The sequence below is a fragment of the Balaenoptera ricei genome, chromosome 14 (assembly GCF_028023285.1).
Source record: "Balaenoptera ricei isolate mBalRic1 chromosome 14, mBalRic1.hap2, whole genome shotgun sequence".
NCBI classification, from domain to species: Eukaryota; Metazoa; Chordata; class Mammalia; order Artiodactyla; family Balaenopteridae; genus Balaenoptera; species Balaenoptera ricei.
Window position 1 is genome coordinate 78,009,904 of NC_082652.1, and position 18,215 is coordinate 78,028,118.

The 18,215-nt window shown below is 48.1% G+C and overlaps 1 pseudogene; it reads right to left on the reverse strand.

Moving 5' to 3' along the window:
* Nucleotides 1-1,905: 1,905 nt before the first annotated feature.
* LOC132347374 (inositol hexakisphosphate kinase 2-like) lies at nucleotides 1,906-16,770 on the reverse strand (annotated as a pseudogene).
* Nucleotides 16,771-18,215: the final 1,445 nt, after the last annotated feature.

An 18,215-nucleotide genomic window follows, 5' to 3' on the forward strand; every position in this document is an offset into this window, starting at 1 on the left:
AGAATGGACATTTTTCTATTATGAAGACTTAGTGTCTTCCCCAAAGACCAATCATTTTTATAATATACATCTTCTACGTACATCTATCCCCTTTTGCTGCCACACTTGGGTTCCAACATCACTCTCTGACCTCGGGATTCTCTGTCCTGTGCTCAGCTTGGGTAAATGGCTTTGTCTCCCTTCCCAATGACCTGCCTTAATAGTGGACGTCACATCTGAGTCCATTGCCTTTCAAACTATTCAGAGTAGCTTCTCTCTGGAAGGATGGGATTGGGGCTCCCCACCTCTGTTTCATCTGGAGCAGCTCTGCTTTTATGTTTTACATGCTGTCTTTCCAAAGCTTTGGTTTGCATAAAAAGTTTCTCAGCCAAAAACAATGGATCTAGTCTCTGCTCACTAGATCCCACCATTGCTGGGGGATCCTCCCCTCACACACAGCTAGGTGACCCCCCCATAAGCTAGGTGACCTGAGGCAGACTACCAAGCTGAGAAAGAAGGGGAAGAAAAAAATCCCACGGAGCTGCAAGGGCTTCCAGCCTCCCCGTTAAGGGGAGGAGCTCAGTGGGCAGTCAGTTTGAGCTGCTGATGACAAGTAAAGGCCAGAGGAGCAGGTATTGACTGGCAGTTTTGGCAAACAGCACACAACTTGGCCCTGAAATCAACTTTGTCATTCAAGATGTGGCTTCCTGGTGGGTGTTATTAACAAGGCAAGACACCATCTGATAACCTTCCCACTGGAATCAGTTATTGCTAACTAGGTATTAAGTTTCTTAATACCGGATTTTATACTCTGGAGTCACCTGACCTTGTTGTGATCCCAGGAACTACACAGTTTCGGAGCATGCAGTGGCATTCCCACCAGCAGGGCAAAGCGTGCTTGTTGGGGGAGGCCAGGTGGGCGACACGCCAGTGTCAGCACGCCCGTATGTGCCCTCCCTGGAAGCACACCTGTGTAGAAAGGGCAAAGCATTTTAGAAGCATGATAGGAACCAGGGGAGGCACTGTGAAGAATCCAGCGGTTAAGGACGCCAGGCTGAGCTGACCCGAACACCCATCTCATCAGCCAACCTTGCCAATGAGCCTGGATGCTTCAAGAGTCCCTCTCCCAGCAGTACCTGCGTCTGCTACCAGCGCCCCTTCTGACAGAGGATCTTTAGCAGCAGGAATACCCAGTCAGCTTGAGGCTCGCCTTGATGGTCTGGAAGCCACTCTAGCCACATCCACAGACTTCACACATCTCAGGTCTGACCCATGAAGTGTCGATGTCTTGGTGCGACTCTCAGGACTACCTTTTCCCTCATTTTCATGCCCTGGACCCTTGTTGGCAGATGTGACCAACATGGGTGACCAAGGCCCACGTCGGGGCTGGCCAGCAGAGAGGGCCGGTGGCTGCAGAAACTGTAGTAAGATGGCACTGATTTGTCCACAGACTGAAAAGAATGTCACCAAATAATGCAGCGAGGAAGGGGAAGGAGGCTGACCAGTCCCCACTGGTGAGCAATGGGGGAAGGGAGGTCTGTTTCCGGTAGGGCCGCAGGGGCAGCTGGCTTCCAAAATGCTTCTTTAAAGGGACACGATTAGGGTCGGCCCACACTGCATGGGAGCTCTCTGACCAGATGCCTTAGGCCTGGGGTCACCAGCCAGCCCAGAGCCCCACTCCCTAGATCTATCCCCAGAAATGCAATCTGAGTGAGGACAGCAGGGCTGTGAGGGGACTGAAGGGACATTGCAGGACCTACTCCTCCAGGTTTCACATCTGGTCCAAAGAGTATGCAAACGTGCCCGAGGTCAATGATGCTGCCTGAGTCTGCGGAAGCTATGATGCCCGGGGCACTTAAGTGGGGAGACTGGGGGTCTCCAGAATCCCCTTTAGGAATTGGTTACACAGCCCCCAAAGGGAGGACATCAGAGAGACCCTGTGCTTGAAGCACAGCCACCAGCAGCCTCGGCTTACTCCCCTGATGGGTCCTCCACGTCCTCAGCATTGCGTCCAGGGCCACCTCAGGCTACTCCCTGCCCTCGTGGATGACCAGCCGGAGTAGAAGCGGGAGGACCCCTGCCGCTCCAACACCGCCTGAGCTCGGCCAGCTTCCTAAGCAAAGGGCCCCAGGGCACATAGCACAGGTGCCGCCTGCTGTGGAAGAACCAGAAAGGCACCTCCTTGAAGCTCTGCACCCACAGCTTCTGCCTGCGGTGCTTGTTCATGTACATGAGCTGCCCATGGCCCGCCGGGTACACCCGCACAGCACCCTGATGCAAGCCGATGAGCGCAGGTGTGCTTTGCTGGCAACCGCGGATCTGGTTGGCTGCCTTCTGCCCTGAAGTATCATCTCCACGCTGGCACAGCTGCATCTTGAAACCCAAGATACCAGGCATCTCGTAGGGGGAAGGCAGTTCCGCAGGAGGACAAATGAGTACTGGTTCCCACGTTTTGCATTCTCTGTCACTCTCTGTAACTGATGCTGGTGACATGTCATGCTCCAGGGTTACAGTGTTTAAGCTGGGAAGCTACAGTCCCACCTTTCTCTACGCTGTAGTACAAAACTTCAGATTTCCTTAGCCACTCAGATTCTTCTAACTGCAGGAATCTTCCTGGTAGAAACGTGATCCTACCAAGAAGAGGCAGCATAAGATTAAGAGGCCTGGGGTTAAAAGGGCAGCTCCCCTGGGTCTGAAGCCCAGCTCTGCAGCCGACTCACCTTTTTTTTTTTTTTTTTTTAAGATTTTTTTGATGTGGACCATTTTTAAAGTCTTTATTGAATTTGTTACAATATTGCTTCTGTTTTATGTTTTGGGTTTTTGGCCACAAGGCATGTGGGGTCTTAGTTCCCTGACCAGGGATCGAACCCACACCCCCTGCACTGGAAGGAGAAGTCTTAACCACTGGACCACCAGGGAAGTCCCAGCCTACTCACCTCTTTTTTTTTTTTTAATAATTGAAAACAGGGCACACTTTTTTTTTTTTTAATTAATTTTTTTTTTTGGATGTTTTGGGTCTTCATTGCTGCGCGCGAGCTTTCTCTAGTTGCGGTGAGCAGGGGCTACTCTTCGTTGCGGTGCTCAGGCTTCTCATTGCAGTGGCTTCTCGTGTTGCGGAGCACGGGCTCTAGGCGCACGGGCTTCAGTAGTTGTGGCACGCGGGCTCAGTAGTTGTGGCTTGCAGGCTTAGTTGCTCTGCGGCATGTGGGATCTTCCCAGACCAAGGATCGAACCCGTGTCCCCCTGAATTGGCAGGCAGATTCTTAACCACTATGCCACCAGGGAAGTTCCCTCTTAAGCCTCAATTTTCTCATATGTAAACAGTACTATCTGCCAAGGTGTACTTGTAAGCATTAAATAAGGTCACCCACCCTTTAGTGTGGGCAGGCATACAGTAAAAAACTCAGTAACTCTTACTAGCAGTTTCACCGAAATAAAATATGGGTCACCCACTGGGTTATTAAACTGTAGAGAAAAGAAAGGTGTAGTGGGTTGAGCAGTGGCCCCCCCAAAAAAAGATATCTCTACCTCCTAACCCCTGAGAACCTGTGACTGTGACCTTATTTGGAAATAGGGTCTTAGCAGATGTAATTAAGGATCTAGACACGAGAGCAACCTGGATGAGGGTGGTCCCTACTCCAATGGCAAATGTCTATAAGAGACAGAAGAGAAGACAGGGGCGCAGAGAAGACCATGTGAGGATGGAGGTGGGGACAGCCCTGACACAGCCACAAGCCGAGGGTGAATACCTGGAGCCTCCACGAGCTGAAGAGACAAAGAAGGAGTCTCCCCTAGAATCTTCCAAGGGAGAATGGCCCTGCCAAGACCTTAATTTCTGCCCAGTAACACTAATTTTGGATTTCTGGCCTCCAGAACTGTGAGACAATACATTTCTGTTGTTTTAAGTTGCCAAGCCAGTGAAAATTGGTTATGACAGCCCTAGGAAACTAGTACAGAACGGCAGCTCATAGCTGAACCAACCCTCAGACAGACTCAGGCCCCAGCCTGCCTTGGGAAGGACACTGATGGGAGAGAGGGCCGAGCCTGTCCTGAACGCAATCACTTCTCTGTTTGCCCTTACCCTCGACACTTCTATTGCAGCCTCTTGTGCCCCCTCCTGGCCCAAAGACAGAAGTGTGCCCCCTCCAGTCCCAACTATTCGCATCTCAGATGAAAGGGGAGGACAGAGGGAATCCCAAAATGTAAAACAGAAATATGTTTCTAGGGAGTTCCCTGGTGGTCTAGTGGTTAGGATTCAGTGTTTTCACTGCCATGGCCCGGGTTCAATCCCTGGTCAGGAACTGAGATCCCACAAGCTGTGTGGTGCAGCCAAAAAAAAAAAAAGAGAGAAAAGAAACATGTTTCTAAAAAAGAATTTTTTATAATACATTCTTGGGGACTTCCCTGGCAGTCCAGTGGTTAGGACTCCACGCTTCCAATGCAGGGGGCGCGGGTTCGATCCCTGGTTGGGGAACTGAGATCCCACATGCCGCGCGGCGTGGCCAAAAAAAAAAAAAGTTAAAAAAAATGCATTATTTCCCCCCCATCCCAAAAAACATAGTGAAGTCTTTATCACCCGTCCTGAAGTCTCATGCTCTACCTTTCTTGATAAATTCAACTCTGTGGTGATGACCCACCAAACATCTTTCCTCTCATTTCCTTAACCTCCTCATCACCAGGAACCATTCCTTGTAACCCAACCACACACCTCCCTGGGGTTCCCCTGGACCTTGTCACCACAGAAATGAATTCAAACCTTCCCCTACTGATCACAAATTTCTATCAGCTCACTTCAACCTAATCAGAACTGCTAACCCATCCAAAATATACAAACAGCTCATGCAGCTCTATGTCAAAAAAAAAACAAAAACAAAAAACAACCCATCAAAAAATGGGCAGAAGATCTAAATAGACATTTCTCCAAGAAAGACATACAGATGGCCAAAAAGCATCAACATTACTAATTATCAGAGAAATGCAAATCAAAACTACAATGAGGTACCACATCACACTGGTCAGAATGGCCATCATCAAAAAGTCTACAAATAATAAATGCTGGAGAGGGTGTGGAGAAAAGGGAACCCTCCTACACTGTTGGTGGGACTGTAAGTTGGTGCAGCCACTGTGGAGAACATTATGGAGGTTCCTTAAAAAACTAAAAATAGAGTTACCATATAATCCTGTAATCACACTCCTGGGCATATATCTGGAGAAAACCATAATCCAAAAGGATACATGCACCCCAATGTTCACTGCAGCATTATTTACAATAGCCAGGACATGGAAGCAACGTAAATGTCCATCATCAGAGGAATGGATAAAGAAAATGTGGTACATATATACAATGGAATACTACTCAGCCAGAGAAAAGAATGAAATAATGCCATTTGCAGCAATATGGATGGACCTAGAGATTATCATACTAAGTGAAACCAGACAGAGAAAGACAAATATCATATGTATCACTCATATGTGGAATCTAATTTTTTTAAAAAAGATACAAATGAACTTACTTACAAAACAGAAACAGACTTACAGATATCAAGAACAAACTTATGGTTACCAGAGGGGAAACGTGGGAGGAGGGATAAATCAGAAGCTTGGGATGAACACATGCACCCTACTACATATAAGATAGATAACCATCAAGGACCTACTGTATAGCACAGGGAGCTCTGCTCAATATTCTGTGATAACCTATATGAGAAAAGAATCTAAAAAAGAATGGATATACGTATATGTATAACTGACTCCCTTTGCTGTACACCTGAAACTAACACAACATTGTAAATCAGCTATACTCCAATAAAATTAAAAAACCAAAACAAAAAACTGTGAACCCAGCTTCCTTCACAGCCCCTCTTGATGAATTTGTTTTCTTGCCTAACCTGGATTCTATGGCTCGTCTCACTATCACTCTCACAAACACCAGCAACTCCCTAGATCCACTCTCCCTCCATCGTGTTTTAACTGGCAAAACCCCAATCCCAACCATCTTCCACACACGTTTTCTTTCCACTCACACCCCTCACCCCTCCTCCTCACACCGTCTCACTCTTGACCGGGAGCCCTGCCGCCACCATCACCGGGAAGAGGGAGCCTTATCCCTAGTCCACCTGCATCCACACCTGCGTTTTACTTTCTTCCTGTTACGATGGAGGACATAACCTCCTCCCATCTAATCCCTCCACATATACTCTGGGTCCTATCTCCTTCTTTTCTTCCCCAAATTTCATTTCTTTGGTTATCTCCCTCTTTCCTTACATTATCAATCTCGCTCTTTTTAACCAATCATTCTCACTGGCATGCAGACCTGCTGTCAGAGCCAGCCTCATGGGCATGTGACATCTCGTTGCACAGATCCAGTACTTGGTTTAATGCTTTGCTGTCACCATCTTGAAATTCTTTTTTTTTTTTAACTTTTTATTTTATACTGGAGTATAGCTAACTAACAATGTTATGATAGGGGACTTCCCTGGTGGTGCAGTGGTTAAGAATCCGCCTGCCAATGCAGGGGACACAGGTTCGAGCCCTGCTCTGGGAAGATCCCACATGCCGTGGAGCAACTAAGCCCGTGCGCCACAACTACTGAGCCCATGTGCCACAATTACTGAAGCCTGTGAGCCTAGAGCCCATGCTCTGCAACAAGAGAAGCCACTGCAATGAGAAGCCCACACACTGCAACGAAGAGTAGCCCCTGCTCGCCGCAACTAGAGAAAGCCCGTGCGCAGCAATGAAGACCCAAAGCAGCCAAAAAAATAAATTAAAAAAAAAAAAATGTTGTGATAGTTTCAGGTGCACAGCAAAGCAACTCAGCCATACATATACGTGTATCGTTCTCCCCCAAACTCCCCTCCGATCCAGGCTGCCACATAACACTGAGCAGAGTTCCCTGTGTTGTACAGTAGGTCCTTCTTGATTATCCGTTTTAAATATAGCGGTATGTACATTTCGATCCGGTACTCCCTAACTATCGCTTCCCACATCCTTCCCACTGCACCCCGCCCCCCGTAACCATAAGTTCATTCTCTAAGTGTGTGAGTCTGTTTCTGTTTTGTAAGTAAGTTCATTTGTATCATCTCTTTTTGGATTCCGCATATAAAGGATACCATACGAGATTGGCTGCACCGCAAGGCATGTGGGATCTTAGTTCCCCGACCAGGGATCAAACCCGTGCCCCCTGCAGTGGAAGCGCGGAGTCTTAACCACTGGACCGCCGGGGAAGTCCCTGAAATTCTTAATAATTTTTTTTTTAATTTATTTATTTATGGCTGTGTTGGGTCTTTGTTTCTGTGCGAGGGCTTTCTCTAGTTGCGGCGAGCGGGGGCCACTCTTCATCGCGGTGCGCGGGCCTCTCACTATCGCGGCCTCTCTTGTTGCGGAGCACAGGCTCTAGAGCGCAGGCTCAGTAGTTGTGGCTCACGGGCCCAGTTGCTCCGCGGCATGTGGGATCTTCCCAGACCAGGGCTCGAACCCGTGTCCCCTGCATTGGCAGGCAGATTCTCAACCACTGCGCCACCAGGGAAGCCCCCTTAATAATTTTTGAAGGCAGTGCCAATCCTGCCCGCTATGGTAGCTCAGATTTTTCTCTGCTTCTCCTCTCTAAATTGCCAAAAGACTAGCCTGTGTGAACCATCTCTACATCTTCGCTTTCCTTAACTCTTAAGTGCTCAAATCCCAACTCTTTATACCTGAAACTGTCCTTGTCAAAGTTACCAGTGGTTTCTATTTGGTCAAATTCAATGAATACTTTCCTGTTGTCAGCCCTGAAGACGCCCTCTAAGTAAGTCCTCTTCATTCTCCATCCTACCACCCCCTTGATTATGTTCCTAGCACTTTCTTCAGTTTGTAAATGTAGAATTGTCAACCTACTTTTTGTCTTTTTCTTTTAGACCCTAAGCTTTGAGGGCAGGGACTGTGTGTGCCCGATGCCTGACACAGTGCCTGGCACATAGAGGGCGCTTAGTGGATGTGTACTGACTGAATACGTGAATGAGTATGCAAGAGAATGCAAAATCTTTATTTTTAAATAAAGCTGGTAAAAACAGAGTTCCTGAACCAGAGAAACACTCTACTTCAAATACTTCTTCCAAATGGCACAATTTCAAAATACCAAGTTGCAGGTGGAATCTCTGATGTCCACTATCTCTGTTAAGAAATCTGTTGCCAGGACTTCCCTAGTGGTCCAGTGGCTAAGACTCCGCACTCCCAATGCAGGGGGCCCGGGTTCGATCTCTGGTCAGGGAACTAGATCCCACATACTGCAACTAAGACTTCGCATGCCGCAACTAAAGATCCCGCATGCCGCAACGAAGATCCCGCGTGCCACAACTAAGACCCAACGCAGCCAAATAAATAAATAAATATTTTAAAATATATATATATATATTTTTTAAAAAAAGAAATAAATATGTTGCCACGTTTTAGCATTCTATTGGGGGCAGGATAGGAGGATGGGGAAGTGTTCCAAACTTCTAAACAGGAGCGAAGGATGGATACAATTCTAGTCTCAGTACGTTGTTTTAGCTCCAGACAATGTTAAAATGGTCTGGAAATGATCATATGGATCCAACCACCTTTCACACAATTTGTGCCAATGTCAAGGGTGTTAAGAGTTGCCTAGGTCATAGGGACAGAATTCTTAGGCAGGGTTCTTCCATATCAGAGCTGAAATGTGATGATTTCATGACAGGAGAATTCAAGATCTTGATACGAGTTCAAATGATCAGTAATGTATAAATTCAATAGAGAAATGTTAAAAAAAGAGAAAAAAAAAAGCTAGAAAGAGCTGATGGGCTGAGAGAAAAAGAAGGACAAAAGAACTGGGTGACCTGGCGATAAGCAAATATAAGAACAGAGCAGAGTGAGAGCGCTGGAAGGACAGCTGGATGCTGTCAGAAAGTGAAATGCTAAAGCTGAAGATTTCAAAGGCAGCTCCGAATAGTTCTAGGTGCTGACAACTTCCGGGGGTAGTCATGAGTGTGGGTGGCTTAGGTAAGTTGGAAGTGATGGTCACTGGAGTTGGGGAATCAAGGAACTGGTCTAAGGTTGCTGGATAATTTGCTCAGATGAATATTCAGGCAATCAGATAGATAACAGGAGATGGAGTCAAAGGGACAACTTTGCCAAGTTTTTCAACGAATAATAATAACCAACACTGGGACTTCCCTGGCAGTCCAATGGTTAAGACTTCGCCTTCCAATACAGGAGGTGCGGGTTCAATCCCTGGTCGGGGAGCTAAGATCCCACATGCCTCGCAGCCAAAAAAAAAAAAAAACAAACAAAAACAAAACCCGGGGGCTTCCCTGGTGGTGCAGTGGTTAAGAATCCGCCTGCCAATGCAGTGGGCACCGGTTCGAGCCCTGGTCCGGGAAGATCCCACATGCCACGGAGCAACTAAGCCCGTGTGCCACAGCTACTGAGCCTGTGCTCTAGAGCCCGTAAGTAACAACTACTGAGCCCGCGAGCCACAACTACTGAAGCCCATGCGCCTAGAGCCCTGTGCTCTGCAACAAGAGAAGCCACCACAATGAGAAGCCCGCGCACGGCAACGAAGAGTAGCCCCTGCTCACCGAGACTAAAGAAAGCCCACGCACAGCAACAGAGACCCAATGCAGCCAAAAATAAATAAATAAAATAAATAAATTTGTAATTAAAAAAACCAAAACATAAAACAGAAGCAATATTGTAACAAATTCAATAAAGACTTTAAAAATGGTCCACATCAAAAAAACAGTCTTTAAAAAAATAATAATAAGCAACACTTATAAGGTGCCTACTATGTGCTTTACATGGATTCTATCATTCACATTAACAACAACCCTACGAAGCGCATACTATTACTATAATCATCCCCATTTTATAGAGGAGGAAGTTGAGGCAGAGAGGTAACGCATCCAAGGTCAGCTAGCAAATAGTGCAGCTGGTCTAGGAATCCAGGCTGTTTGGCAACAGAGACTATGTTGCCTCTTGTTTGAATGAAAAGAAGATGCCAGCTACCAGAGGAGGTAATGTTGGTGTGAAACCTGGAAAGGAAGGGCAGGAACCAGATCACGATGGGTGTTGTATTTCGTGCTGTTTTGTAATCACCCTCTTGGCAATTAGCAGACTTTGAAAGAGGTCAGACAAGGGCATGACAGCATCACCTTAACAACATTCTGGAAATTCAGTCTGGCTGCAGGGTCAGGCGGGAATGGCCCAGGGCAGGCAAGCTTTTCAGAGACTCCTGCCACAAGGGGGGGCCTGAGACTGGGCAGTGCATCTAGAACTCTGTTTTGGAAAGGAAATGGGGGCACAGCAATGACAAAGCCTAGCCGAGGACAGGGCACACCCTAGAGGAGCAAGCAGGGCGAGGCCCACCCCTCAGGGGCTTAGGAGCCAGAGCCCGCCCCCGGGGGGCTGGGGGCAGAGCTGAAGCTCACCTGGCCCGGAGGGCAGAGCCCCCAGACCTGCTCACCTGGAGCTGGCTTGCTGGTGGTGATGCACCCTCACAGCGGGCTCGGTGAGAGACTGGGGCCCTGGGGAAATTCGAGGCCCGCATTTCAGGACTGCAGGTCCGCACAGGCCTCCTGGGCCTGCCCGGCTCTCTGGGCCAGGCCTTGCCTTGTGTTTCCTTTTCTCGAGTGCTGGTGGCCATGAGCTGGGATTCCCAGCAGAGGGCAGTGGAGGCTCACTTGTCCTTGGCTCTGGGTCTGGGGTTTTTTTTTACAGCCCGGGAGCTTGCACACCCTGCGGGCCTCCCCCTCCAGCCCGGGGCACAGAGAAGGCCGGGAGCCTCGGGAGAGGCTGCCTGAGCAGCGGTGGTCAGCAGCCAGCCACTCAGCCAAGCCACGATGAGGCCTTGTAAGTAGTCACTGCCCCCTCCTGACCTCTCACCCCATGACCCTGGTGCCCAAAAGCCCAGAGAAACGTAAGAAGCACCGCTCCTGGGTAGGGCCTCGGACGCTGGGCCTCCTCTGAGGGAGGCACCTGCTTTGAGGAACAGTCAACAAGGGCCCCTCTGGGGACAGGTCAGGGCACAGGAGCCACAGGACTTAAGAGTCCCAGCTGCCCTCTGAGTCCTACCCACACAGCGAGGGAAAACGACAGGATTGCAGAAGACGCCCCAGAAGCCGCCACCCTGGACTTGAGCCTCACGGAACTGGGTGTCAGATCATGAACGAAGCCCCTCAGATCCCTCCCAGTCCAGTTTGTTCTTCTTTTTAAATCATTTGTAACTGTGGCCAAATATACCTAAGCCTAAAATTTACCATCTTAACCATTTTAAGTGTACAGTTCAGTACTGTTAAGGGCATGCATATTGTTCCCACTCTAGATTTCAATTGTGATTTTTCATATATAGAACCCGAGGCACAAATACAGTGAAACTCAAAGAAAAGGCAGAGACCTGGAGAATGATTTTGCTGAGAAAAGTACAGAAGGAATTCCAAGGTGGGCCTGAGAGGTTTCTCAGGCTATTGTGCACCCACAAAGTTTCCAGACCCCTCTGCCCCGAGGGGCTGGGTGCAGGTATCCTGTCCATCTCATCACATCTGCCCCCAGGCCTTCCCCAGACATTGGCCGGACAGAATCTGCAGCCCATCTGGAAGTGGTAGAGAGCACCCCCAAAGGGATCCCTGCCCACATTCAGAAACAGGACCAAAGGTTATTCAAAATTTTCTCAAACATTGCTTTGAAAATAATCTGTACAGCATGTAAATGGAATGTCAATGGGAAGGGATGAGTAATTGTGACCCAAAACATTTTAAGCAATAAAATGCATTCAGATATTTGGCCTTTGATAAGCTACAAAGCTGAGCAAAACTGAACTTGAACCCCTAATAATAATAACAGCTAGTATTTAAACAGCGCCTATGAGCCTGGCACGATGCCAACTACTTTTCTCATTCAGGCTTTTGTGATGGAGGTGCTGTTTGTTGTGCCCATTTTACAGAGGAGGAAACTGAAACCCCCAGGGCTAGCTGACTTGCTCAAGGTCACAGAGGAAGGAAATGGTGGAGCCTGGATTTGGACCCTGCAGACTAGCTCCAGGTCGTGGCCTAATGACCATGTCTTTGCCTGACATGCTGCCGCCGGGGTGCAGTGACAGACTCTGGGAGTTCCCAGCCCCAGGGAACCCAGGAGTGGGTGGAAGGGTGAGTTCCCCATCTTTGAACAATGTCAGAGTCACCAGTCCTGATGAGCTAGAACTGCCCTAAATCTTTCCATTTTAATTGGTTTATTTTCACATAAAAACTTTAACGGGAGCATTCACACACATGATTACCAGCCACACCCCCTCTTTCCACCACATGCGCTCTGTTTTGGTCTTAGTGCAAAAGAAAAAACAAATGTCGCCAAAGGACCTGAGAACATCCAGAATGTTTTAACACTTCAACAGGAAAACCTTCCTCGGCCTGTCCCTTCTTCTCCTTCATCCTTGGCTTTGCTGCCGGCTCTTTAAGAGATTTGAACCTGAGAGCACCTGGCCAGGAAGTTGCGTTATCCCTTGATCTGAAAGAGCGAAAGAAAAAGTAGAACAAGAAATATCGAATGGTTTTCTATTTGCCTGTACTTGGTTTTTTTGAATGTATTTTGGCTCTTATATTTCAAGCTAGCGGTAGGTGGGGAAAAAAAGGTTTGAAAATAATATTCACGTGCTCCAGGCAGCTGAGCACACCGTGAGTTTAATTAACCTCTCCTTCCTTTGGCTCCGCATCTGACCTTCCCCCTCAACCTGTACCCACTTCATTGTCATGGGGAGAGGGTGTGGGGAGGGACCCAGCGGCTACTCTAATTGGTGACAACCTACGTCTATTTATTATCACCTAGCTACACTCACGGAACAAAAAAATACAGCCTTCAGTGCCCAGGCGTGGACTGATTTGTAGCCAAGGCATTTATGAACACACTCTTTCCATTTCCCCTTTGTTATCTTTTCATTATCTTCTGTAACGGAGGCCTGCTTTCATGTGTAGGTACAAGTAGGTGATATTTGAATGCACTTTGAGATGTAAGTATTTCAACAGATATTGGGTACCAAAAAAAAATAATCCTAAACGATAAGAGCCCTGCCTGCTGTCTTCTGTGGGCTGTGTCTGCAACTGATCCTTTCAGTATTTGTCGTTTCGTTCTTCCACGTGTCGTCAGTGCTCCTACTGCCGAATACAGCTGCGTCCGGTGGCTTTTAGAATTTTTGCAGTCCCTTTTCCCAATCAGTGGTGCATGCGTCTATTAACCCTCTCCCACGCTTCTTCAGCCATCCTTAAAATGAAATGAGGACCCTCTCTCCTGCTCCAGGCCCCCCACCCCGAGTCTCTTGCCAGGAAGTGCCTCCAGTGAGGTATTTCATCCCAGGAATTATCAGCTAAAATGAACTATTTCTGGCTTTATCAGCAGAGAGAATAGGATAAGAATCCTACTGGGGGAGGGGAGATTTCTCTTGGGATTTTCTCTCCCCATCCTGTTGGACCAACTTAAACATCCATTTCTGTTTCTTTAAACCGGGGTTTCTCAGTCATGGCACTACTGAAACTCGGGGCTAGATAATTCTTTGTGGTCGGGAGCTGTGAACTGTGGAATATTTAGTAGCATCCCTGACCGCAACCCCCTAGATGCCAGTAGACGACCCTCCAGTTACCTCCACAGTGGTGACAACCAAAAATGTCTCCAGACATTGCCAAACGTCCTCTGGGGGCGAAATTGCCCCCTCCCTAATTGAGAATCGCTGATCTAGTGGTTAGAAGCTAAAGATACCATAAAACATCCTACGACACACAGGACAGCCCTCCAACAAAGAATTATCTGGCTCCAAATGTCAATAGCACTGAGGCTGAGAAACCCTCAAACTGCCCTGATCGTCTGATCCAGCATTAGTCAAGTCTGCCATGTTTTGCAACTTAACCAATTCCTATCTGATACATCCCTCATTAAGATTGTTCTCCCTGATACAATCAAAGGATTGAAAGAGCTCTGTAAACAGTAAGAGCTTGGAAGAGGGAAAGTGTGCTTATCCTAAACTTGGGGCTATCCAAAACTTCGCAGATGGGGCTAACCCCTTGGAAGGGAAAGGACAGCAGGAATCGAGGCTCGGGAGGACTGGCCCCAGGGCTGGGGGAGTGATGGTCATCGTAACCTCAGCACTGACGCAAGAGACTGTGGTTTGTGGCGCGCCTCCCACTGGGGACTCCAAAGCCTCAATACTGAGAGAGAAACGCAGCAGTCAGTCCGCTGTGCTCAGCACTGTGTGTTCAGCTGTGGTGCAGGGAGGGTCAGAGGCGCCTGCGTGCTCCGGGGCCAGATCAAGTCCTAGAAGCTACCACAAGATCTGACAACAGGACAGAAGACTTGAGCCCATCTGGGAGGTTCTGGGCTTCATGGATGCCAACTCATCGTCTTACTCTCTGGGCAAGGTGTGGCGCCACTCCTTTTGAATGGCGCTGACTGGGGGATTTCTTGAAGGCGTTCTGAAACCAGCTTTCTCCACTGAGAATTCTTACCTTGAACCTGGTTCCCTTGCAAAGCAGAAGGAAATTTGATATGTGGCTCCCATCAGGACTCCTCCTACTAACCCAATGCCAGGAACAGTCTCGCCAGAGACAGTCCAAAAGGACTCAGTGTGCTTCGGTTATAAAATCTCTTCTCCATTCTCCACGACTGTTGTGGCCAAGGGCATCTCCCTATCAACCTGTGGGGCCTGCCTGGTGGGTGGCTAGACTTTAAAGGACTTTCTCTGCTTTCCGGAGGAAGAAATTTGTACAGCTCTAGGGTCTCACCACCCCTAGCTCAGGACAGTCCCAGGTATGACCTCCCTTGCCCCCAAGGTGGGGAACATGTGGAGAAGCACACTTCGCATCCGCACATTTCAGAACCCCAATGGGCAACTCGTGGGTGAAATAGTCCACAGTCCTTGGAAATTGATGTTATGGGAAGATTTCCATATTATAGAAGTTCCTCTTCAAAATATCATTCAGTCTCTCTGCCCTGATTTCCCAGCATGGGAGGCAGAATAACGGCCCCCAAAGATACCCACATCCTAATTCCCAGGACTTGGGAATGCTACCTTACATGGCAAGAGGGATTTTGCAGATGTGATTAACAATCTTGAGATGGAGAGATTATCCTGCGTTACGTGGGTGAGCCAACGTCATCACAAGGATTCTTATAACAGGAATGTAGGGAGAGCTAGAGACAAAAGGAAAAGGCCATGTGATGACGGAGCAGACATTGGACAGATGCTCTTTGAAGGTGGAGGAAGAGGCAACAAGCCAAGGAACCCAGGCGGCCAGTAGAAGCTGAAAAAGGCAAGGAAACGGATTCTCCCCCAAAGCCTCCTGCAAGCCCACCTGATGCCCCTTTCAGCACTCCTCTCTGCGTCCTCCCCTTGGAGGCTCTCTTGATACTCATTTTCACCTGATTTCACCCGTATTCAAATGTTGGGGAGGAGGAGAAGGGACAACGTGAGCCTTCCACTCTCCTCCCTGTTATCCTGCTCCCGGCTCACCCAGAACTATTTTTCAGAGCTTTATTCCTTCCCCACCTTGGGGTAAAGAAGGAGTCTCCCTTACCTAGAACTTACAGTGCAAAACCAGGTTTTTTACAGGGGAGTTTTACTGCTCCAGACTTGCGGGCGGGGGACGCACATCGAAGAACTGCTTGTTCCCTGTCCTGACTCTACTGCCATATTACTCAGATTAATGGTTCGTCCGTGTTCCCTTTTCTGGCCAGCCATTTCCAGGGGATTGTGCGAAGATTCATGAGTTAGCATTTGGAAAGAACTCTTTGAACTCCTACATAAACAAAAAATCTCACAGCTGGAAATCCTGATGCCTTTTAATGAGTCCTTATAAAATCCCAAAGCACTTAAAAATTCATGTTGCTCCCTAGAAATAGCTTTTAGTTCTATACATACATGTAGTTCCATACATATCAGGTACATTCAGAGCCGCTGTTACAGAACACTTACGAGGTACCAGGCAGTGAGTTAAGCTCACTGTACACACGATCTCGTTGATTTAGGGAGATCAAGATCACCTGTGACCTGGGCTGTCTGAGTTCCTGGGAGGAAAACAAAGCCCCACAGGTATGTTTGCATCCACCCTGATGTCACCAGCTCCCGTGCACAGTGCCTGGTACAGGGGAGGAACTCGGTGAGGCAAATGGATGGCTTTTTTTTTAATTATAGCAAAGTGAAATGAGCCATTACCGGAGAGACCAAGCTTAGGTCAGAGAAGCAGAAATTGATGATATTGATAATACAGGGTTCTCTGCTCTTCCGGTAATTTACAGATTAAAAAAAATGCACAGTGGCTGGAATCAATTCCTGAAATCAAGACTTTCTTCACTGATCCCTGCTCCTCAAGCCTGCTGCTTCTTTCCCAAATAAGCACAAGGCCAGGGTCTTAAGACACTAAGGACATGGCCTTCTGTTTGGGAGCTGTTTTCTGGGTACTGTCTCTCTCATGCCGAGTACCACCGGGAATGCTGCAAAGCACTTCTCAGAAGTACCTTTATGTCTTGGCTCATTTTCCAAGAAAAGGACAAGAGGGACAAGGGGGACTTTCGACTGTGGGAAACCAGAGTAAATAAGTACAGAATAACACAACTTGTGTTATTCTTCAGTGAAAGTTTAGAGGAATCTTGCATGTAAATGGCCACCAGGGGGCACTGTTATTCTCTAAAAATGCTGCTGGGGGGGTTGTGTGTGTGTGTGGCATATATGCACACACGTGTGTTGGGGTGAGAGACAACTTCCCTCTCATCCACTCACCTCCACTCAGCCAGGTAGCCAACCCCTCCCTTGACTTCCACCATCTACCCACACCCTCTCCTCCATCATCCCTCTTTCCTATTCTTGGTCAGAAAGGAGCAGAGAGGAGCAAGAAAACCCAGCAAGATCATGAAACCAATATCGAATCAAAAGATATTCCCCAGGACGCCTCGGGAAGAACACCGAGGTGCCGTGCCTCTAGCCTTTGTTACCCCATCCCCTTTCCGTGCCCCCGCCCCCATGCCTCCCCGGCTCCTGATGGCGATGCTTCACTGCTTTGCAAGAAGATGGTCCCATCATCCTGGTGACTTCCTGCTTGTAGGCATCTTCCTTTGAAAAGAGAACTCTGAACAGAGTAAAGACCTCAGGAGAATAATTCTTAATGATGGCTCTTCGGATACATTTCACGTCAGACCATCTGGATCTAGAGGATACGCTGCAGGGAATCTTCCTTTTCCCCTAAAATTACAGGAGCACGGGAAGAGCCATCTCCTCTGTCTTTGTTTCAAGTAGTTCTCCTTGGAGGCTTTAAAACTCCAGCCTTGCCAGAGAACCTGGGCAGTATAGTCAGGACGGTGAGCCCTAGTGGAGCTGCAAATACACCCCTGTTCATTGATCTTCTTTCTCCACCCGCTTAATAGGCATTAAAAGCCGTGCACCGAAGGACTGCCTCCAGCTGATTTCAAATGCATTGACATAATGGACTTGTCTCCAGAGAACAAACCTCTGGGGACTCAGGCTAGGCAAACCATTTATAATACTGTCATGATGCAGGGGAGAAGGCGGATGCTTTGGAGAGAGCCTGTATGTTGCTGAGCGTTTTGAGTTCGAATCCAGACGGCACTGTCTAACTGGCTGGGTGACCCCGGGCACATCACTGAACCGCCCGAGGTTCCATCTCTGTCTGTGAATCGAGGTTAGTAATCCTGGTGCACTAGTTTACGGTGAGCCATGGAGATAACAGAGGCGCATTCCCAAGGCCAGAAGGTCAGAGACAGTATTACTAATTCTTACTGAGCACCGGGCCCTATGCGCCATGTTCAACACACATGAATTATCTTAATCCTCATAACAACCCTACCTGCAGGAGTTGGAAGTGAAGGGTTTTGTGGGCTACTTAACTGTCTGAGGACCGTGGTGGTGCTGGCAGGTGTAAGAAAGATGCCGGTCTAAGGGTCCCATTCCTCCCTGTGAAAAGTGAACCGGGATCTTTTCATTCGTGGGCAGGTTGGGGGAGTAGGTTCAATGTGGGCTCACATGCTCTGTGCTCCTGGGCCCTGGGTATTGTTCGTGATGCTCCAACAGTAAACAGGCACCTCATGAATGGGTGACAAGTCTCCTCAACGTGACACTTAATACCATGACATTTTCCAGGCTGAAACAACAGTCCGTAAGGAAACGGCATTGTGGGAATTATTAAAAACAGCAGGTTGTGTCTCCAGAAGACATTTATTTTATTTCTAAGGGACGTAAATCGCGTTTGTAAAAT